The sequence below is a fragment of the Cupressus sempervirens genome, chromosome 9 (assembly GCF_028749045.1).
Source record: "Cupressus sempervirens isolate cs-2001-9-10 chromosome 9, ASM2874904v1, whole genome shotgun sequence".
Taxonomy (NCBI): Eukaryota; Viridiplantae; Streptophyta; class Pinopsida; order Cupressales; family Cupressaceae; genus Cupressus; species Cupressus sempervirens.
This window is the reverse complement of record NC_143126.1, coordinates 609,730,378-609,754,251: the sequence shown is the minus strand read 5'-3', so window position 1 is coordinate 609,754,251 and position 23,874 is coordinate 609,730,378. Positions and strand designations below refer to the sequence as shown.

General features: G+C 34.4%; 1 pseudogene; it reads right to left on the bottom strand.

Annotated features, from left to right (window-relative positions):
* Positions 1 to 3,484: 3,484 nt before the first annotated feature.
* On the bottom strand, positions 3,485 to 5,182 carry LOC149540160 (cytochrome P450 750A1-like; annotated as a pseudogene).
* Positions 5,183 to 23,874: the final 18,692 nt, after the last annotated feature.

Genomic DNA, 23,874 nt, shown 5'->3' with positions numbered 1-23,874 from the left:
CCTACTTTTGAGGTCTTTTGTGAATGCTTGAGTAGAGAGTAATCAAATCTTACACAGTTGGATACTATGACTAGATCTAAGATGAAGGCATTCGTAGCTCAAACATCTAAAGGAAGGATGAAGAAGAAATCAAAGCATAAGTCAGATTCAATAGGCAGTGAGAGTTCCTCCAAGAATTCTCCCAAACCAAATGCTCAGAATCCCTCTTAAAAGGGTAATTCTTCTAAGTTTGATGAGTCTTCCTCTAAGACAAAGAAGTACACATGTGAACCTTGCAGTTTTTGTGGCAAGGAAGGGCATCTAGTTTCTAGATGTTGGGAATGCCTTGAAGCAGTAGAGGAGGCCATGGAACATTCTAGTATTGCTTTTCCAAAGCCTCCACCTCCACCTATAGGGAAAGAACATGCTCTTTCTACAAAAGAATTTTCTTATATAGCTTCTTGTATTTTTTATTTCAAAGCTTCCCATCATATGACACACTCAACTAATTTGGTTACCTCACATGCTTAGAGTGTTACTATATAGATTGTAGCTAGTGATTCTTCTTAGCTTTTAGTCACAAGTTTAGGAACTATCTCTTTAGAAGGTGGTTCACTACATGATGTTCTCTTGGCTCTGACCATTTCTATGAACCTCATGTCTGTCTTTCATATTTTTCATTCAGGCTTGGGAAAGACAATTGAGTTCTCATCACATGATCTAGTTAGTCAAGACCTCGATGATATTAACTTGGTTATTGCTATGGGGAGTGTTGATCTTTAGTCTCACTTATATCAGTTTGATGGCTTTGAGAGCTTTGATTCTACAGGTGTTTATCTCATCGCTCATGCAGATAAAGTAAGTGAGTTTTGGCATGCGCATTTTGGCCATGTCAACTATAGATATCTATAGCTAATGAGTACATATGAGCTAGTGATTGTGTTGCCTTAGATTTGTTGTACTCATAGTGTGTGTTAAGGTTGTATACTTCGAAAACATCATAGAGATCCTTTTCTGACAGTTAGATCCACACATGTTAAGGCATCATTAAAGTTGATACATAACGATCTTATGCCATTTCCCACTCCATCTTTTTCAATGCCCATCTTCATAGATGACTTCTCTAGATGCACATGGGTGTACCTTTTGAGGTACAAGTCTGATGTCTTTGATTCCTTTCAAATCTTTAAGACATTTATGAAGAAGTAGAGCAGTCTTTCTATTAGGTGTATATTTACTAACAATGGGGGGAATATGTGAATCGGTCATTCAAATATTTTTTCATTGAGCATGGTTGACAACATCAGTTCTCTATTCCCTATACACCACAATAGAATGGGGTTATAGAGATAAAGAATAGTACATTATGGGAGATGGCCAATTGTATGATTTAGTCTAGATCTATGAATTCTTCATTCTAGGCTGAAGCTATCAATTGTGCCAACTATATTGAGAATCAGATGCCTCACAAGGTAATGTGGCACATGACTTCTAAGGAGGCTTGGACTCATGTCAAGCCCAATATTTCTAATTTTTGCATTTTTGGTAGTGAGGCTTGGGCATTTATTCTAGATGCTCAGTAGAAAGCCACAGAGAAGAAGATTCAACCACTCTTTTTTTTTGGCTACAATGAGTATGTGAAGGTGTATAGGTTGTTTGATCCTAATTCCAAAGATGTCTTGTTTCAACAAGATGTTTAGTTTGATGAGCACTGTCCTCCATCTCTAGCTTCTTCCTCACTACCCAGTACTTCCTCTACCCAACTAGATTATGCATCCTTTGATGAAGATCTTGATATTGACCCCCCTTCACCAACTCCACTAGATATTCCATGAGTTCCCAAGGTGGCTCATGATACTATTGATGTAGCTGGACATTTGGTAGGTGATTCTATAGATATTCCTTTGTGGTTGCACTTGCTTCTCGATTCTCCCATGATACTCATGAGAGTCACTGGCATGCTCCCGAACATATCTTGAGGTATATTAGAGGTACAACATGTTATGGCATTCACTACACATTAGGGGATCCTCATATTGTTGGTTTTATAGATTCAGATTGGGCTGGTGATATTGATGATCAAAAGTCTACTTCTGGTTTTGTATTCTATCCTAGTTTTGTTCCTATCACATGGTCTTGCAAGAAGCAACATGCTCATGCATTATCATCTATAGCGGCAGAATACATGGTAGCTATATTGGCTAGTCAGGAGGTTTTGCGGCTTTGACAATTGATGACAGACTTTAGATTTTCTCCTGATTGTCCCACCTTTCTGTGGTGTGACAATTAGACTACTATACACATTTCATTCAACCCATCTGAGCATTAGTGAACCAAGCACATTGAGGTTCACATGCACTTCATCAAGCATCTCATTCAAGATTGTGTCTTGAGTTTTGAGTACATTCCTACTGTTGAGCATGTTGCAGACATCTTCAATAAACCCTTTGCATCCCTAGGGTACCTTCAGTTGTGTTCTATGCTTGAGGTGAAGGAAGTTATCCTAGGGGTGTCTCAATGATGAGTCCTTCCTTCCTTTTTTTTTGGCTACTCTTTTTGGAGTAGACCACATACAATGAACCCCTAATGTTTGACAAGAAAGGAAAAGAAAAATGGCTAGAACACAAAGAGACAAGTGGATAGCACAGGGATTAAAAACCTCTAATGCTCTATAGAAATAATTGGGCATAAATGCTAGATCCTAGAGGACTCACTTAGGGAAGACTTTAAAATGTGTAGGGTGAACATCATCTCAAGGTCAACTTTAACATCTTCATGTTGAGATGGTAGCAACTCCAAAAGATAGTTAAGTTTCAAATTTATTAATGAGTTGAGTGTCATGGCCACTATTAATTACATCATAGTAAGTATATTGAAATGTCACATTTTAGTAAGTTTGTCTCTTAAATGATGTTTCTTAAATCATGATGAAACTTATACATTAGATATGCATATATAAAGTCTAATATTATCATAAGTGGTAGCCACATTTAACAATATTTTTCATTTATAAGTAATTTCATATTTAATAAAAAAATTTAATAGTTTGAAACAATTATTTTCTCTAATTGAATCTATTGATACTTATACTAATTATCATGCTAGACTAATTGCAATACACAAATATTTTATATATTTTTTATTCTTTAAATAACAATGGTTAACTGCTCTTCTGAACAGGAATTACCATATATGAGCACTTCATCCAATGCATCTCTTGTTGACCTAAATCACTGTATTATGTCACGTATTTGCCACTATGACATTTGTTGCTTTTTAGTTTAACGGATTTATATTTCAAAGTTTTATTGAATTTTATCGACTCATGACTCTTGCAAATTAAATTGTTGAATAGTAAAAGTCACTACACTGTAAACAAGAAACATGCACAACAGAAGTGATATAATTTAAATATCGATTCCCCACTTTTATTGTCTAAACAGACAACAACTATCCACATACACATGAGACTACAATTTCTTGATGTCTATAGGTCGATGTTGGTACTTATTTTAGCAACTATTATGGTACCTCGTAGATGGTCAGCCTCGAGGAAGGAAGAGCAACGATAGGAAACTTCCTCGGTAGGCTCAATCCGAACACTTCATCCCTATCCAAATCACCCTCCACACTCCAATCAAAACAATGTATAAGCTGAGCAACACACAAGTAAACAGCAGAGAGCCCCATGGACATCCCCGGGCATCCCCTCCTCCCTGTTCCAAAAGACAACAATTCGAAGTGTTGGCCTTTCAAATCTATGCTCGACCCAATAAATCTCTCAGGTTTGAATTCTAAAGCATCCTTCCAAACACTTTCATCCCTTCCAATTCCCCAAATGTTCACAACCAGCCTTGTTTTCGGTGGAATGTAATATCCTCCAACATTACAACCCTGCGTCGACTCGTGTGGTACAAGAAATGCCCCTCCTGGATGTAGCCGAAGTGATTCTTTCACCACACACCGTAAGTAGTCAAAGTTTACAAGATCATTCTCCCTTACAATGCGATGTCTCCCAACCTTTGACTCAAATCTCTTGTTGTGCCATTGCCATTGCTTTAGGGTTTCTCAGCAGCTCAGTCATTGCCCATTCTATAGTTGCGGAAGATGTTTCTACTCCACCTATTAAAATATCCTGCGAAAGAATTCAACTCCTTGGTTAGTGAGACCATAGCACAGATTTTACTCGGTGAACTATGAATAATTCCATAGTTTGACAACATGAAAGCAAATCAAAAAGTTTAACTAGCAATAGCAGTTTGTGCTGCAACATTTAAACTAGACTGACAAAGATGATTGCTTTGATGTGAACCCTAGAGACTTGCATCTCCCGACTGTCACTCTCCGCCATGTCCAACATCACGTCCACAATGTCTCCTTCTTCAGACTTTTTCACCCTCCTCCGCTCAACGTGCTCATCGATGAGATTCTCAGCAAACTCATCGAATACTTTATGAATGGTCTCCATACGGCGGCGGTAGCCTCCCTAATCGAGAAAGGCCAGAGATGGAATGAAGTCTCCAAGAACAACTACTCCCCCGAGATGCATAATCTCACTCACCATCTTTGAAAACTGTTGCCCCCCGCTCAGTTGATGGTCCGAGTAACTTCTCCCTGCAAACATCCTACAAACTATGTTGAGTAAGGCGGAATAGATGTGGTTCCTCAGGTTAACCGAGCGCGTGACTTTCTTGCTCTCCTCCCACAGAGATTTAACCATGGCGGAGGACTCTTCCTCTCTCACCCAACTGAAAGATTCTGTTCTCTTCGCTGTCAGCAATTCAATTGTGCAGAGCTTTCTCATCTGCCGCCAGTAATCTCCGTAGGGGGCTAGCACCACATCTCTGTGCCCGTAGGCCAGGTACTTGCCCGCTGGTGATGGTGGCCTGTTCGCAAATATCAGATCGTGGGTTTTAAGACACTCTTTGGCCATGGCAGGAGATGAGATCACAATTGTGGGTACAGAGCCTAACCGGAGGAACATGATGCCTCCGTACTTTTTTGCTAGTTCAGCTAGTGACTGGTGAGGAAGGCTTCCCAAGAGGTGGAGATTGCCAACCAGTGGCCAAGGCCGTGGCCCTGGTGGCAATCTCAAAACTCCTTTGTTGCTCTTGCTAGCCGTTTTTGTGACAGATATATAAATTATCCAGAGGAAGATGATTAAAAAACCTAACTGTGCTAAAGGGAAATGAAGCCATTCCATATCTGTGTAGGCCGGCTTGCAAATATTTCTTGAGAATTAATCAGTATTTAAAACAACTTATAGGGCAAAAGGCAGGCACGATCTTTGGACTAATCCTTGAAGAGAAGATTGACTTCTGTGCCATAATCGGTTCTAGAATAAGGTTTGTTAATTCAAGACTGTTTTAGTAAGCGGGAGTGGTTCATGGCTCACATGTACACGTGAGAGTGGAACTTAAAGACCTATTATATAAAGGTCACCTTAAGAGCAGGTAGACTCTCTAATCATTTATAGGTAAGTTTGTTATTTTTTCAAATTAGTTGATCTTAGTCTGAAATTATTTATAAAGAAGTTTTTATTATTTCAAATTGGTTGATTTTACAATTTTTTTTATAGGTAAGTTAGTTACAATCATAGTCTGAAATTATTTATGAAGAAATTTTTAATTATTTCAAATTAGTTGATTTTAGATTTGATTTTACTTTTTTAAAATAATTTTAAATAAAGATATTTTTCAATATATATTTCAAGTTAATGATGGAAAATTAGATTAAGTTATACTCATGATTAGTTAAAATTGGACATATTTTTATGTATCTATAAGTAGATAGGATAATGTAATGTATATATAAATTGGTTCATATAATTATTCTACCTTGATCTCATTATTAGTTTCAAAATTTCAGTTTATTTGAATGTATTCTTTATTAATTGAAAATGTCCTAGATGAATACATAATCAATGAAGTCATTGTGAAAAGAAATAAATTCTATTTCAAGAAATAAAACTATCCTCCTATATTTGAGGAGTTTGACTTACAATTTTCATTTCTTGAAAGATATCAATCTTGAAGCATTTATTAATAAGTGGGAGTCATTTTTAATAATTTTCTGATTTGGAGTTCATGGCCATATTCAAATTGTTTTTTTTTAATGAAGTTGATGGGGTCATTTAGATAGATGAGAGTGGAACTTAAGATTTCTTATATGAAGATCACCCCACAATTTACAGATGAAAAGGACTCTCTAATCATTTATCAAACAATAAATTTTTTTTTTAACTTAATTGATGATGAAGGTTTAAAATCATTTATAGAGAAGTTTTATTATTTCTAATTGGTTCATTTCAGACTCATTTTACCTTTTTAAAAATAATTTTATATTAAGATACTTTTCAATATATATTTCAAGTTGATGATGGAAATTAAGATTAAGTTATTCTTATGGTTAGTTTAAATTGGACATCTTTTTATACGTCTATAAGTAAATAGGATAATGGCTAGTGTATATATAAATTGGTTCATATAATTATTCTATCTTTATCTCATTATTAGTTTGAAATTTGTGAGTTTCTTTGAATGTATTCTTTATTAATTGGAAAAGTCCTACATAGATACATAATCAATGAAGTCATTGTGAAAAGAAATAAATTCTATTACAAGAAATAAAACTATATCCTCCAATATTTGAGTAGTTTGACTTGCAATTTTCTTTTCTTGAAAAATAACAATCTTGAAGGTTATTAATTTAAATAAAATCATATAGTACACAAAATATAGCTTACAACAACTTAATAATTTTAGACTACTTTTTCTTTTATCAATTTTCCTAACTTTTCTAATTTAGGATTGAATATCATCCATAAAGATATTTTAGTAATCCATTATTCCTTCATAGTAGTTGATTCTAGATTAAAGCTTGATAAGTTCAAAGTTTCTTTAATGGTGGCTAGGATATATTATATTTTAAGATTAGATAAGATTCTCCTTCATATATCTACTAGTGCTTAAGATGTTGTGTTTTACATAGAAATTAGTCAATTTCTTTATCCAACCTAATCTTTTTACTATTCATCTCTAAAGATTAATGCTCATCATTGTTGGTGTAATTAAATATTTATTAGTTACACTATACTTAAGTTTATTTAGGATAATTTAGTACACAATAGTTTCTTCTTAAATGTATCCTTTATTAATTGAAAAGAGGTTCATGAATACATAATCAATGATGTCATTATTAAAATAAGAAAATTTTATTACAAGAAATAAAGCTACCTTATACTCGAGTAATTTGAGTTGCAATTATCTTATTTGAAAATATCAATTCTAAGGTTTTTTAGTTTAAAGAAAGTGATATAGTGCACAAAATATAGCTTACAACAACTTAATAATTTTAGACTAATTTTTCTTTTATCAGTTTTCCTAATTTTTCTAACGTAGGATTGTATATCATCCATAAAGATATTTTAGCAATCCATTATTCTTTCATAGTAGTTGATTCTAGACTAATCCTTGATAAGTCCAGAGTTTATTTAATGGTGGTTGGGAGATATTATATTTTAAGATTAGATAACATTCTCCTTCATATACCTACTAGTTCTTAAGATGTTGTGTTTTACATAGAAATTGGTCAATTTCGTTATCCAACTTAATATTATTATTATTCATCTCTAAAGACTAATTCTCATCATTCTTGGTGTAATAAAATATTTACTAATTACACTATACTTCAGTTTATTTAAGATAATTCAGTACACAATAGTTTCTTCTTAAATGTATCCTTTATTAATTGAAAAGAGGTTCATGAATACATAATTAATGATGTCATTACGAAAATAAGAAAATTCTATTACAAGAAATAAAGCTTCCTTATACTCGAGTAATTTGAGTTGCAATTATCTTTTCTGAAAATATCAATTCTAAAGATTTTTAGTTTAAAGAATGTGATACAGTACACAAAAATATGGCTTTGAAAAAATTAATTTTTCTTTTATTAATTTTCTTGATTTTTCTAATGTAGTATTTCATATCATCCATAAAGATATTTTAGCAATTCAATGCAATTGTTTTATTTTTTATTATAGCTTAGTTTAGAATAATGATTGATAATTTTTGTAAGAATTTGCCTTAGGGTAAAATTCACCCAAGATATGGGAACTCAGCACAAGTACAACAATAGACCAAAAGAGTATAATTAGAATATCGATATGTGTTCAATTCCATGTGAAATTATATAAAAGCCTCTAAAATGCTTCTAGAATGCCTAGGAATCAGCAACATGATAATTCATATAGCCAAGCACATGTTCACTAGGTGTAGGTTATCCTCCATTAAGCACAAGAGTAGGTGTGATGATATGAGGATAAGCCTACAAAGGTGTAGCATGCAAAATAATGTTGTAGACACCATGTTCTATAATAGGAGTGTGAATAACTATGTTGTGTATATGACAACTCAGTTAATTATGCAAACTCTAGTGTTATAGACACCATGCGTTGAATTAGAGTTGCTTACTTTTATGTTGTCAACATGACAAATCATTAAAGTATGCAAACTCCTAAGTGTCTCACCTAAGAAATAATAAAATAATGCATAATAGTAAAATAATGCATTGACCTAAGAAAACTTAAGTAAAGTGTAATAAGTAAATACTTGTTTAAACCAACAATCCCCCTTAAGTGTAACTTAGGGGAATGCACTTAAGCTTACGAAAGCTAGGATGAAATGCAAGATGGGTCCTGGCTACAAGGCCATGTTTGGTACCCATGTACATAATTCAATGCAATTTCTTATAAAGGAGAGAAAGAGAGAAAGCCTCATGGGAAAATCCCTCCCCCAAAAAGAGAGATGAAAAGACAAGAATCATGGATGGATGGAGTATACAAGACCCTGAAGTACGACATACATCAAGTATATACAAAAGAGAATTATGAGAAGAAAAAAACCCCATAAGAGGAAAAAAGTCCTCCCCATAAGAGAGAAGATAGAGAGAGACATGATAGTCCCCCCCCGCAAATGTAAAGTGCATCAGTGATAGCTACTCCAAGGTAGACTATTGAATAATTTTTCTCCCTTTTGGAAGAAACAATATAATATGTACATATAATATGCTTCCCCTATGTGTAGAAAGAATCCCGATGATCAATGATGCCTCTGAAACCTACTCAATTGTCCTTGTGTTGATGCTAACTGTCGCTCCTTTCTAAAATGTCAAAAAGAACATGGTCAAATCTAGCAAGGATGGATGTAGAACCTATCCAAAAGAACCAACTATCTCCTCAAATGATAAAGAGACCTCTTGCAATTTCTATACATAAGGATCCACAATCATATCAACCTATGAAGACTGATCATGTAGAGAATGGACAAGAGGGTTAGAGCAAGCACTCACAACAACTAAAGAAGGATTGATGTCATCAAAGAGAAGATGTGTATCATAAATGATGTCTCCCAAATATTCTATTATGACTTCACAAAAAAACCTAAAATATCTTCTATGTAGTCATCCCTTGTTGTTGGAGCTAAAAGACAAGGTGCACCTTGTTATGCTAGATTTATCACTATGGCAATGTATGCATGTGAAAAGTGCTGATGCTATGACATTGGATATTAACTATCAATAGGATCCCACATATCTAAATCTATTGAATCACTATCACTACTGTCACTATTAGTTTCCACAATGTATGAAGTGTGGAGAGAATTAGAGGATAAGTTGGGTGAATTTTCCTCAAAGCATACATTCCTCTCTATAAAAATCTCATGAGTCTCAAGATCCATAAGTCTATATGCTTTAACACTCTCTTCATATCCAATGAAAGTACAAGGCCTTGGTGGTGGTGCCTTGCATTCCTTAGAAGATATTGTTGCCCATGATGGACAACCACAGACTTTGAAATGTTTCACAATTTTTTTTCTATCGTACCATGTCTCAAAAGAGGTCTTCCCATCTAAGGCATCATGAGGAGACCTATTAATTATGTGGGTGGTAGTACCGATAGCTTCAACTTCAAATGTAGAATTAAGAGACTTGGCTTGGATCATGCAACTTTTCATGGACTTAAGAGGTCTAATCCTCAGTGCTACAATATTTGTCTTGTGTAGATTGAATGCTAGTGGATTCTAAAGATTAATATTATCAAGTTTGCAAAAGTCTTTAAGTCTTGTGTTCACATATCTGCTTTCATAGAAAATCCAAAGAACTTTGATAGATTTCCTTGATTGCTTTCCAACATGACTCTTAAAGGCTTGAAGCTTATCAACCACTTCATTCTTATGATGAAGAAAGTAGACCCATGTGTAGTGTGAAAAGTCATCGATGAAAGTAAGGATGTAGCGGCCTTAGTTGACTAGTATCACTACAAAAGGACCTACCAAAACCATGTGAACCAACTAAAGAACAACTGGTGCTCTTGAAGAATTTTCTTTATTATTATTCTCCTTGAGATGCATATCCATTGAACATGTTGAACACTGAACCTTGGAAAAGTTGACTGTAGACCTATAGACCTTTGACCTGAAGACCTTTGAGAAAATTTGATGAAGATAGTGGAAGGCAAGATGACCATACCACTCATGCCATAACTTGATTTGTGGATAATATTGAGTTAACAAGGTAGGTGAAGGACACAGGCACAAAGTGGGAAAAAGAATAAAGCCTTTTGTGATGATTGAATTTACCCACTACAACCAATGAATCATCTTTTAGATTTTGCACCATTACCAAATCAAGAAGGAACTCAAATTTGTTTCCATCTCCAAGGTGATTGATTTGGTAAATTTAGAGGAGATTGAAGCTAAGGTTTGGAACATAGAGAATGTCTTTGAATTCCCCATTTTCCATCTCCACTTGTCCTTTCCCTTCAACTTCCATTTTTGCATCATCTCCTACAAAGATGTGCGTTACCTTAGACTGCTTCAATGAAGAAAAGTCTCCTTTTGAAGAACCCATGTGATATGGTGCACTTGAGTCAAGAATCCATTCTGATGAAGAACTTGAACCAGCCATAAGTGCTTTCCCTCTTCCCTTTGAAGTGGTGGGATTTGAATCCTTAGAAGTATTAGGCACATTGAATTTTTTCTTCTTGAGTAGGTTTTCTAACTCATTGATTCTCTTAGTCTTGCAATGATGCTCATCATGATTTGGTTTCCTAAAAAATGCAAAAAAAAGTTTGTCCTTCTTATCATCGTTTCCCTTCTCATTGGAAGATTTATTGCCTTACTGTGAGGAGGAAAATTGTTATGTCTTAGAGTGTGATTTTTGCTTCCAATGCTTTTTCTTGCTATTGTTAGAACTTTTTCCACTTTGACTTGATTGGTTTTCATCACTAGAAATTTTTCCACTTTGGTCTTTGATGATGTGAGAAGTCTCATATCTATCAACTTGGTTTGTTCAAAAATCAATATTTCTGCAAATATATCAAATGTATGCTTTTGTAAAGCGCTTTCCATGGTCGAGCTATGAGTGTTATAACTCAAAACAAAGGAAGCATACTCTAAAGGTAGCCTCTTTAGGATGTGATGAATCAACCTATCATCCTTCATGGGATTAACATAATCTTTAAGTAGTGCTCTAAACTCATTTGTTGTGTTGATGTAATCTTTAATTGTGTCAAAATTCTTAGGATCCAATAGAAGTAGATTATCCTCAATCTGGAATCCCTTTTCCTCATCCACCTTAACATAAAATGCTTCAAGTTTGTCCCAAGTAGGTTTGGCTTCCTTGAAACTATAAATGTGGAACAAGAGATCTCTATGTACACAACTCCTATTATTTCTTAAAGCCTATTGGTCTTTAATTTTCCAATAAAAGAGTGTTGTAGCATCAGTGGGTTTGGGAATTGTACCATCAACATAAAGATTTAAATTTTTTTCCATTAATCTACTCCATACAATATCTTTTCATGTAGAATAATTGTGTGAAGCTAGAATTGGAACCTTATGTGAATCCATAATGCAGAAAATGAAAAGAGTGCTAGAGAGACACACAAATTATACAATAGACACCCCTCCTATTCACTCAATCAAAGCACCTCGCCCACAAAAAAAGATGCATTTGACACTTTATATGTAGTGCATGTACAATAGGCCACTTGTCAAAATGTACAAAGTGGACTTCTAATTTTGTTGTTTACAACTACCTTTTGAGGCTCAAATCTATCACTAAGAACTATAGCTCAAATGCACAATGATTTTGAAAAGTAATCAATGCAATACAATGTAGAAAAGACCTAAGTATGAAAGTGATTTTTTATCCATATAACCCTATAATCGGATTGCAGATCTAGAAAGTAGATAAGAAATTAAGCACTTTTAGAAAGAACAAAACCTATTTTTGAGTATAGATGAGCCCATACAGAGTGTTTCAAGTTGTAAAATATAGGATTAGATAGGTATAGTCACTAAAAAATGCAATTTTTGACAAATCTATCCACCAAAACTAGAAAATCACAACACCACTAAATTTTTTAGTAAATTCTACGAAAAATCAAAAAATTGCACCTGATTTGGATTTTAGATCACTAAGTTATGGCCTCCCAAAAATGGACTGTCAAATCAAAACTACATCTAGAGAGGAGTCTAGGTAGCAAAATGTGAGGTTGAATTTGACGGTCAAATATTCATTACAGTAGTTCAAAAGTACCTAGGAATGACAATCAAATGACCTTTAAATTTAATGTTGTGCCTAGTTGATGTCAGTGAAAAAAAGGCTAACATGATGACATGGAAGGTACAATTACTGATGTGAGCATGGATGTAGACACCTACATGTCAGTGAGTTGGCTCAAAGTTTGACATGTGGTATTTGAAGTGGTAGTATGAGATGGTAGCTTATGTGGTAGTATACTCACTGCTGACTAGGTAGGTTTGCAGATGTGTATAGATAGCTAGCTTCCCACATGGATGCCACATGGTAGCTAACTATTTGGTCAAGCTATCCCTCCTGTCGGTCTATGTGTGCAACTTTGATTGCATGGGCAACCCATGTGTTGAGGAAGTAATGACAGTTGGAGAATTGTTTGTGGCCACTAGGAAATGAAACAACAGTTGGCGAAAGTTAGACAAAGAAATCACTGACAGACTATTTGGCCAGGCCAAGACTTCTAAAACCACTGCTATCAATTGGTGTGCTAGATTTAGGAAAGCCTTATTTGAAATGCTAGAGTTTATATTAATAGTCCCACATTCAGGACAAAAGGAGGTTGCAAGGAGTATAATATGCAAAGCCTGTGGTGTAAAATAAATAAGCAAGGTGTCATCGGTAATTGATGGTTTGACTAGTGTCGATGCCCACTAGATTGACTTGGTTGGTGCTAGAAATATTAAATGGTCGCTAATTAATGTAGGCATCGAGGTTTCACTAGCTGGTTCTTGAAAAAAAAAAATCTCTATAGCCCTAGTCGGCCTACAAATCGAGCCTTTGGGCTCTGGTTTGCAGAAACAATTTTGCCTCAAAATTGACTTTGGCCCAATATAGGCAAATTTAGAGTCAATTTTCACCAAATTAACATTCCATCCTGGCTCTAGATGCTCCCAATGATAGTGATACTCTAGATCTAGGTTGAGGCGTTGAAGCAACAAGATGGTCTCAAATGGCTATGTGAAGAGAAATTCTCCAAGCTTTGATACCATGTATGAATTTTCCTTAGGGAATAATTCACCCAAGTTCAAGGAACTCAAGCGCAAGCACAATAATAGATCTAAAGAGTATGATCAGAATATCGATATGTATTCAATTCCATGTGAAAGTACACTAGGAGTGCATGTATATCTAGGCCTCTAGAATGCTTCTAGAATGCCTAGGAATCAACAACATGATAAGTCATACAACCAAGAACATGTCCACCAAATGTGGGTTATCATCCATTAAGCACAGGAGTAAGTGTGATGATTAGAGGATAAGCCTACAAAGGTGTAGCATGAAAAATAATGTTGTAGACACCATGCGCTATAATAGGAGTGCAAATAATTGTGTTGTTTATAGGACAACTCAGTCAATTATGCAAACTCCAATGTTGTAGACACCATGTGCTAAATTAGAGTTGCTTACTTCTGTGTTGTCAACATGACAGCTCATAAAAGTATGCAAACTCCTAAGTGTCTCACCTAAGAAATAATATAATAATGCATTGACCTAAGTAAAATTAAGTAAAGTGTAATTAGTAAATACTTATTTACACAAAAAATTTGGACTTTATTTCATGGTGGTTAAGACATGTTATTTTTATGATTAGTTAATATTTTCACACACACACACACACATTATTTATTATTATTAGTTAAGATATACATACATACATACATACATATGTACATACATACATACATACATACATACATACATACATACATACATACATACATATATATATATATATATATATATATATATATATATATATATATATATATATATCAGTGCACAAAATACTATATTTTACATATAAATTGGTAAATATATTTGTACAACTTATTCTTATTCTTTATCCAAGATTCTTATCGAACTTACATAGTTTTGTGTCTACAACTCCTACTCATGGTTTGCAATATTGGGGAGGGCCCTTGCCCTCCTCCTCCACCGAATCAATTATAGGACTACCCATATTCAAATCTTGTCCTAGCGCTACACTTTGCAACACCTGGCCCCCCTCTTTGCTCCAATGTCCACAATATTCATTATGAGCCCTATAAGTAGCAAGATGATTTGGATTTTCTTTGGAGCTATGCTCCTTTGGAATTTTGATAGGTTGACACAAATAAGGTGGTGATCCCCAAAATGGGACGAAAAAAGGTGTTGTTGGCGAAAAGTTGTAATATGTGCCCTTTGGAAGTGTTTGTTGAGATTTCCTAGGGCAAGGAGGACCTAGAGATAAACCTACTTGATTTGGTGGTACATTCTATGTCTCTTAGGTCTACCCAAGGTTTTGTAGGATGTTTTGAAGCTTTTTGTCCTTCTATTGAGATGGTCAAGAAATGGTATCTGGTGAGATGGAAACTCAAAGGAATTTTCAGTGTATCTGAGATGTTAGGGAGTCTATTCTTATTTAGATTTTTCCTCTAAGGAGGATAAAGGGTTCATCCTAGCGAGATCTAGGCACTTTGGAAAACACTTGTTGACATTGGAAACTAGAAACACAAGTTCAACCCTACTACAAACCTTCTCTGTATAGCTCAAGTGTGGACTAATCTACATGAGCTTCCTCTCAATTTTTGGGATGATAAGGTCTTAAAATGATTGGGGAATTGTTAGGACACTTTATCAAAACTGATAATGTTATGGCCAATAATTCAAAACTTCTTTATGTGAGGTTTTATGTGAATGTAGCCATCAATAAAGGCCTCCCTACCATGGTAAATTTTAAATCCATTTGGAGAAACTGGTCTCAACCCATTTTGTATGAAAATGTGATGTTTTATTGCTAGCATTGTGATGCTTATGGTCATATTATCATCAAGTGGCCCAAGAATCAAGGAAAAGAAGAGAATCAAAAGGAGAAAGAGAACATGATACATGTCTCCTCTTATACCCAAGGGGAATGCTTAAACAATTCCCTCCCTAACCACTAAGGTGGCTCAAAAATTGTAGAGATTAAAACTTGACAAAAGGATTTGAATTGTTTGGGGTGGAGTGCACCTTTGTAGAGGATCTTTCCAAGCTAGTCTCATCACCAGCTAAGGAGGTGATGAAAAATTTCATGGGTAGTTTGGAGGAAGGAGAAATTCTAAGAGAGAAATTTTAAGATACATTGGGAACCCCCTTGGTGAAATTGGGGATGAATTATATGGATCCAAATTGAACCTCTATCATGGTGTGTGCAGGGGTTACCTACTTGTATTATATTGGTGGATTAAATTTGCAGATTCCAGTGCCTACTTAAGGTATGGAAGCCTCTAAGGATGTTTAGAGGTAGGTTCTTAATCATGCTGCTATTAGTGGGGTGGAAAGGGTGTCCTGGGGTAATCCTATTGGCTCCCTGACAGTATCACTCCCAATATGTCATGAGGCACTCTATTCCACTCACTAAAACTTGGAGTATTTATTGACCCCAAATCAATCTCAGGAAGACTTAGAGGAAGGATAGAACACAATGAAGAGGAAATTGAGAGGTTTTTTAAAAAGTGCATGTTAGTTTGGATTCTAAGATTGGAAGACCTCTAGAGAAGACCATCAAACTAAAATATAATGTGTGGGTTATTGCTCAAGGTACTCAACTTATATTGGAAGATACATAAAGACGTAGAAAATGAAGTTTACTCCCTAGAATATAAGAGAGATCAATAGGCTAAGGAAATAGTATGATGTAAAAAGAATTGTTTTGGAGCATAGGGTGGACATTATCCTTATACAGGAAGTTAAAATGTCTTAGATAAATTTTGAGTAGACTTTAGCCTACATTTGGCCTGGTGCTAGCTTTTCCTAAAGAGAGGTGAGTGGTGTGTTAGGAGGAATCACTACAATATGGGACCTATACAACATCTAAGGTAAGATGATTACTTCTAATCAACATTTCCTAATTTTTGAGTGTGTGGAAAGGGACCTCACCTAGAACTTGGTTAACTTCTATGCTCTCAATACTAGGGCAAGAAGACTTCAAGTGTGGGAGGATACTTCTCTTGTCATTGGTAGAAGTAATTCCACAAACTAGATGTGTGTAGGGGACTTCAATGTGTCCTTGTATCCTTAGGAAAAGTATGGGTTCTCAAGGATTACTCTAATAGTATACATGATATAAATGTTTTCCTTAGACATAATGACTTCTTCGATATAGGCTTGCATGGTTCCACCTTCACCTAGTCAAATAATAGATTTGGTAAAAACCTCATATAGGTGACGCCAGATACAGTGTTGATTTTGGTAGGCTAGGGTATGCTCCCATCACCTCTCTCTATTTATTCCCTAGGACTATCTTAGATCATTCCATGATCTTGTTTAGCTAAGCTAAATGCAACTTTCATGGTGTTAAACCCTTTAGATATGAGATTATGTGGCACTCTCGCAAAAAGTTAAAGGAGTGTATCAGAGTGTTGTGGAGCACTAGAGTGTAGTGAATGCCCATATTTAGGGTTTTTAAGAAACTTGGAATAATTATAAGGGAGATTTTTCAACGGAAACAATCTACTTTTTGGGATATTCTTAACCAAATGAAGCATCTTGAGAAAAACATGGAGGACTCTCAGTTTTCACTTGCTAATTAGGAGGTGTCGAAGGAGGCCACTAGTGAGGAGAGGGAACCAAGGAATAAGTGGAAGGATATTATCATGAATGAGGAGAACTTCAAGAATTAGAGATCATGTATCTAATTTCTTATTGAGGGAGATAGAAATATTGCTCTCTTCCACATATATTCTTCTAAACACACAACGAGGAACACAATCACTAGACTATTGGATGACTAGGGTCATGAACTCATGGAGGAGAAGGAAATGATTATTTTGGATTCCATGTACTTGAAGGATATCTATTACTATAATTTGATCCCTATAGATCTCAATAAGAGAAATGACCTCCTAAAATGTGTGTCACCCCTATGATTGACAAAGAGATGAATGAGGGTTTGGTGAAAAAGGTTGAGATTGAGGAAGTGAAGTTGGTAGGTTTCTCTATAGGAGTTTATAAGACTCATGGCCCTATTAGTTTCCACTGGCCTTTTTCCAAGAGTTTTGGTATATTATCAAATATGATCTCACCCATAATACACACCATTCATAAATAAAAGGAGATTCCTTAAAGGGATAAATCATACACACATTTTTCTTGTTTTGATTATTGGTGAACCTACTAAGATGGGGGATTTCAAACCCATCAGACTCTATAATAAAGGTTACAAATGGCTAATCATCTTAATACCTTAGTAAAAAAGGATTGGACATTCTTTCACAGTGACTCCATGATTAGACAGAATGATGTGTTTTCCTAAAATAACATACTAACTCTATTTTATTTTTTCAACCTAAGAGTGTAAGCTTGAGAGGGTGGCCGCATAGTATATGCTCTAATTCTTCTTTAAGTCATTACAACTAAGACAAAGGAAATGTTGAAGCATACTTAAGCTAGAAACTAAAAAAACACCTTAACTTAAAGTTTAAAGTAATGCTAGAAATAATAAACCTATCTATGCAACTATGCTATACAAACAATTCACTGATTCTATTATCAATGGCTATAGGAACAATAGAATTCTACCTTGTGAAGAAATAAACAAGGATAACTAGTGATTTGAAAAGATAATCAAAATAGAAGGTGTAAACTTGAACTTTGTATTCTATTCATTGATGGTAAGAGATTACGTCTGATTAAAAATAAGATCACATTTTGCTATTATGAAAATCAATCTATTCTATCTTTCATCCAAAAAATACTTCTCAAAGCTACAATAGGCATTATTTAAAGGGAAACTAAAAAAACTTCCTAACTCTATGATAACTCCATCAACAAGGATCAATTATAGATTCACAAAGTTTTTAATAGAAATATCATTAACCATGATTAAATCCTCCAAGAATATAGTAGGTTCAGGGACCTATATTCATGTGCTACCATAATAGAAAACATATAATAACTTTCTCATTTATGGTAGTTCAACAATCTAGTCAGCTCTGACTTAGCGTTGAGGTGTTGAGTTTTAATACATGCGACAAGTACCTAGAAAACATTGAATGCATACAACTTCCACATAGATATATTCATTTCATCATCAATGTTAGAAAAGGTGTAATGTTCAAACTATCACTCTTTGCAAATCTTGTGGCTACAGGAATGAATTTACCCAAATCATAGCATGGATGAGGAAACATTTATCAGCATGTAAAATTCCTTCATTATACCATTTAAGTCCATACATTCAAGAAAATATAGCATATTTGAACTATCCATACTTTTACTTCATGTCTTAACATATAGATAACATATTCATAAAAACATAAGTACATTTGCTTAAAACCATATAGTCATGATGGTTTTTTCAAGATAACCATGTAAAAACAAAAAAAAAGGATCTCAAAATAATGTCCTTTTGGAGGCCCATCAACAAAGTCCTATCCAAGATCTTGTTTAATAGACTGAAACCTCTCTTAGGCAAGTCCATTAGTTCTTTCCAAAATGAGTTTGTATTGGGAAGAAAAATTTTGGATGGAGACATCACTTCCCATGAAGTTATGCATTCTATCAAAAAAGAAGAAAGAATCTAGGTATGGCCATGAAGTTGAACATTTTCGAAGCCTATGATAAAGTCAGATGGGATTTTCTTTATGATATTCTTGAGTAACTAGGCTTCAATAAGAGATTCATCTTGTTGGTTAGAGAGATAGTTAATTATGTCTAAAAATTTTTTCTCTTTAATGGGACCCTAGGAAAATAATTCAATATGATGATGGGGGGTGAGACAGGGGATACTCTCTCCTCATATTTATTCATCATTATGGTAGAAGTTATTGGAAGGAACTTCTTGGCTATGAAAGACTAGACAAGTAAAAGGGAATTGAACTAACCACCACTCTGGTGATATAAAAGTTTGTATATGACACATCTCTCTATGGGAGTGTGTCTATGAGAGAAGCTAGACACTAGAAGAAGGTACTAGGGGATTATGCTATAGTGTCAAGCTAGCATATCAATTATTAGAAGAGAAAAATATAGTTCTTTAACACCATGAGTAGCTTATTGGATAAAATCTCTAGATAATTTCAATTTCAATAGGCTGACCTCTCTAATACATAGTTGGAATTACCCCTCACTATTACAGAATTATCACCCTATTTTTGAAATACCATCATTAAACATACACAAAGGAAGCTTGTGGGGTGGAAATTGAAGGTTCTAAGTAATGTTGATAAATTGAAACTTGTTACTACCTCCTTACAAGGTATCCATGTTTACTTCCTATCCCTATTCAAAATCTCTGGTAAGGTTAGACTCTATAGAGGGGTAAATGCGCAAACCTGTGTTGCCCTTTTGTAAAGGAAAAGGATAACAAAAGTATAATTGTTCACCTTCAATGACATAAAATTGGTATAATTATTTTGAATTCACAAATGAAGTAAACTAATGAAATGTGTAGAAATGGATGAAATTTAGGATTATCATTTTTAATAATTATTTGGAATAAGAATTGATATATTTTTATAGATAATTTTTTAGGTGCTGAAAAATGCTGACAATTAGGGGTCTAGTTCCCACAAAAAAAATATATGAAAATAAACTTATCTCATGTTGATCTCAGGCTATATATATCTAGAACACTCAAAACTAAAAATCATCTTTGGATCTATATTTTCTCTTTTATAAAGATTGAAATCTCAACTCAGATGAAATCGATAGTTTTCATCTCCCACCACATTTTTCAAAACAAATCTATTCTAACCAGGAGAAAAATTATACATTCTAGAAGAGGACTCTCTCCTATAGAATGTCATCTAATTTTTTTATTTTTTTGATATGAGCTAATATTTTTTTCTTTCTCAAAACTGACATCTTTTCAAGTGTTAAAATACATGGTTGTAGAATTTTTTAATTACAATATACTATATCTAATTAAAACACTATAAACTCTAAATGAGAATATTCTTGACTCAAAGCACTATAAAATGGTGTTTACATATTATTAAAAAAAATCAGAAAAATTAGTTAGAGATATTGAAATGCCACTTTTTTGAAATAATTTTATTTCTTTAATAATTGCTTACAAACTAGTGTAGAACATGCATTTAATACTTATTTCCAATTGGAAAAGTGTAAGAACATATTTATCTTAGCTAGAATGAATTTATCTTGATCATATATTTTTTTAAAAATAGATTTTTATATAGAAATACTCAAATTTAGTTGTTCTAATAAATCAGCCTAAAAGGTGACACAACATTGTAATTTTACCTGGAGAAGATCCAACATAACTTTCTATGGGTGTGGATGGAGGAGCATTCAAGGATGAGTTTGGTGGCTTGGGAAAAGGTTTGCAAACCAAAACCTCAAGGTGTTAAATTTAAGAAGAATCTATGGTAATAAAAAAACTTTAATTTCAAAGATTAGAGGAAGGCTAATTTAGGAGGAGGCTGGGTGGTGCAAGTTCAGTAAGGAAAAATATATGATGGAAGGTACTTTCCAATACCATCCTAGAAATAATGGGCTTTTAGTGGGCTTAATGATATGGAATAATATTGTGAATAGTCAGAAAATTTAGAGGAAATGTATCAGATGGGTCATGGATAATGAGGGACCAATTAGATTATGGGAGGATAACTAGTTGGGATTCACCTTGGCTTGGACCAATCTCAATTTGGTTACCAACTTTCCCAACATAGGATTTTGTGGTGCGGAAGCATAATATCTCAAGAGAGTTTAGTGTTAAATCGACCTACAATATCCTTATTAGTATAATGGAATACATTGATTCTAAATATTTCTAGAATCTAGGGATTATTCCTAAAGTGAACTTCTTTTGGTGGCTAGATCTACATGGTAGCATACTTACAATTGACAATATTAAAAGGAGGGAATCCAATTGGTGAATAGGTGTGTGAGGATCAAACTACCCCCCACTTTTTTAATTCATTGTCCTTATTGTATGAAAGTGTGGTTTGGAATCATTCTTAGATTTGGTGTGCAACGGGTTTTCAATGACAACCTCCAATATTTTTTTTGTGTATGCGAGCTCCCTATTTACCATTCTCTCATAAGATTACTTTGGAAATTGATTCCCCCATATATTTTTTGGCAGTTATGGAAGGAAAGAAAAAATCATATTTTTTGGGATATGTCTCCCCCACCTTCTATTACTCTCCAATTTATTACTAACACATTACATGAGTTTATCCCTCACTAGAAATGGTGGACACCGTCTCAACCCTTGACATCTTTTGAATGTGGTATTGAGGATATAATTATAAAATTAAGGATCTAGTCTCCAAGGTGAACAACTCTAAACTATTAGGTAGGCAATGTGTTAAATGGAAACCTCCTCCCCCCCACCCACCCCTCTCTAGTCCAAACTTAATTTTGATGGTTTCACCTAGGGATGGGGGGGGTCGAGCTTCTATGGGTGGCATTATAAGAGATAACCATGGATATTTTTGTAATTGTGGAGAAAATAGTAGTAATTTCAACAAAGCTATGGGTCTATTTCAGGGGGTATTATTTTCCAATGTACACAATATTCAAAAATTGATTGTGGAGGGAGATTCTTAGCTAAGTATTCAAGCTTTAAAAGTAAGAAATAAGGTTGGCTAGAATATATCCCAAATATTTGAAGATGGTTATAGTTTTATATTGAGTTATGAGATATGTCTATTTAAAACATTTACCATGAAGGCAATGATGTAGCAGATGTGCTACTAATGAGGGGAAATGAAACTATGGACACGTAGACTTAGAAAAATGTGAGTGAGTTTCCAAATCATATTCAAGAATTAATTAATAAAGATGACAAATATTGATGAGATCTTGTATTAATGCTATTTATATGGCCTTTTAGATGGTAATTACTATCTAGAGTAGCTTGGTAAAAGGTGGCCATATAAGTATTAATTCAGATAGCACCATGATTGGTCAGTCAGAGAGTGATAAAGTTGGCAAGACATGCCTACATTAGTTCACCAATTTTTGAGAGTTTTGGTGGGATCATGCTAGAAGAGAAAGCACAAATACTTTTAAAATTAAAGGTACTCACATTGAAAAGAAGCAAGTGAGGTTTTAAATGAGGTGGAAACTAAGAAAGATAATAATGGGTTTTTGTGGATCAAGCCTATTGAGTGGCATTATTTCTTGATTTCATTGTATTTGGGTGTTTGTCATTTCATTTTCTTATCTTACAATTTTCTAGGTGCTTTCCCTAGTTTTTCTAGTCTTCATCTGAGCCAAGCTAGGGTTATGGTCATCTATATCTTGGAGGATTTTATTGAGGACATAGACTAGAGAGGGGAAATGGGTGGGAACCTTGTTCAAATTGAGATGAGTAAGATTGAAAAATACAAAGAGGTGGCATGGAGATGTTTGAGAGATGGTGGTTTGGTGTTGTTTACACAATGCATTGAAGGATATGATGAATTGGTGTCTATGCAATTTTTGAACTTTGGGACTAATAATAGGGTGGTTGTGAATGGGATCTCATTCGATATCAATGAAGATGTGATAGTTAAAGTTGGTGGTTTTTCCCTGGGGGGTAGAAAATGGAGGAATCAAACCCATGTAATTGATAAAATGAGTCTCAACCAATTATTTCGATCTTAGGAAGTCCCTATGTGTGATCATGGTTTGTTGTTCATAATAGATCTTCTGGATCCCTAGAAGGAAGTATGCTATGCTATTATGAGATATCTCATGCTTGATTGTAGATTTAAAATTTTCTGCTACTACCATTTCTTGATATTAAATCTTTTTTGGTATTGTGACCTCATGTCCTTCCCATGTTTTCTTCTAGATTTTATGGAAGACAACATCTTTAGGGTCAGGAAGAAGATTAAAAATGGGAAACCTTACACTTCTACTCCAAGCCTTTATGTATAAATTATATGATTTTCATAAGAACCTTTGCCCCATCTAGGCTATAATTTAACAAGTGGTTCTTCCTAATTTGGCTCATTCTACCTCTACCTCACACATATCTACGAAGTTGATGTCCACTGTGGAAACCAAAACCTCGAAGCCCACCCTCCTAAAGTGAATCAAAATGGAGAAGGATATCCAGATTGTGGACTCAAATGTTGAAATTAAAGATGGAAGGAAGAAATCCATAAGAAATAATAAGAAGAGGGCCAATGTTGTCCTTGTACCTAATCTTGAAAGCCCCCTACTTTTGAATCCATTAATAGTGGTAAGCTCAAACCCCCTCATAAAAAATAGAAAAGCAAGAGCTCCTAGATGAAATCTATTAGAGAAGAGGAAGAAGAAATTTTTAGTGAGAATAATGGTGAGAGTAGTAGTCAGTTGAATCCCTTTCCATCT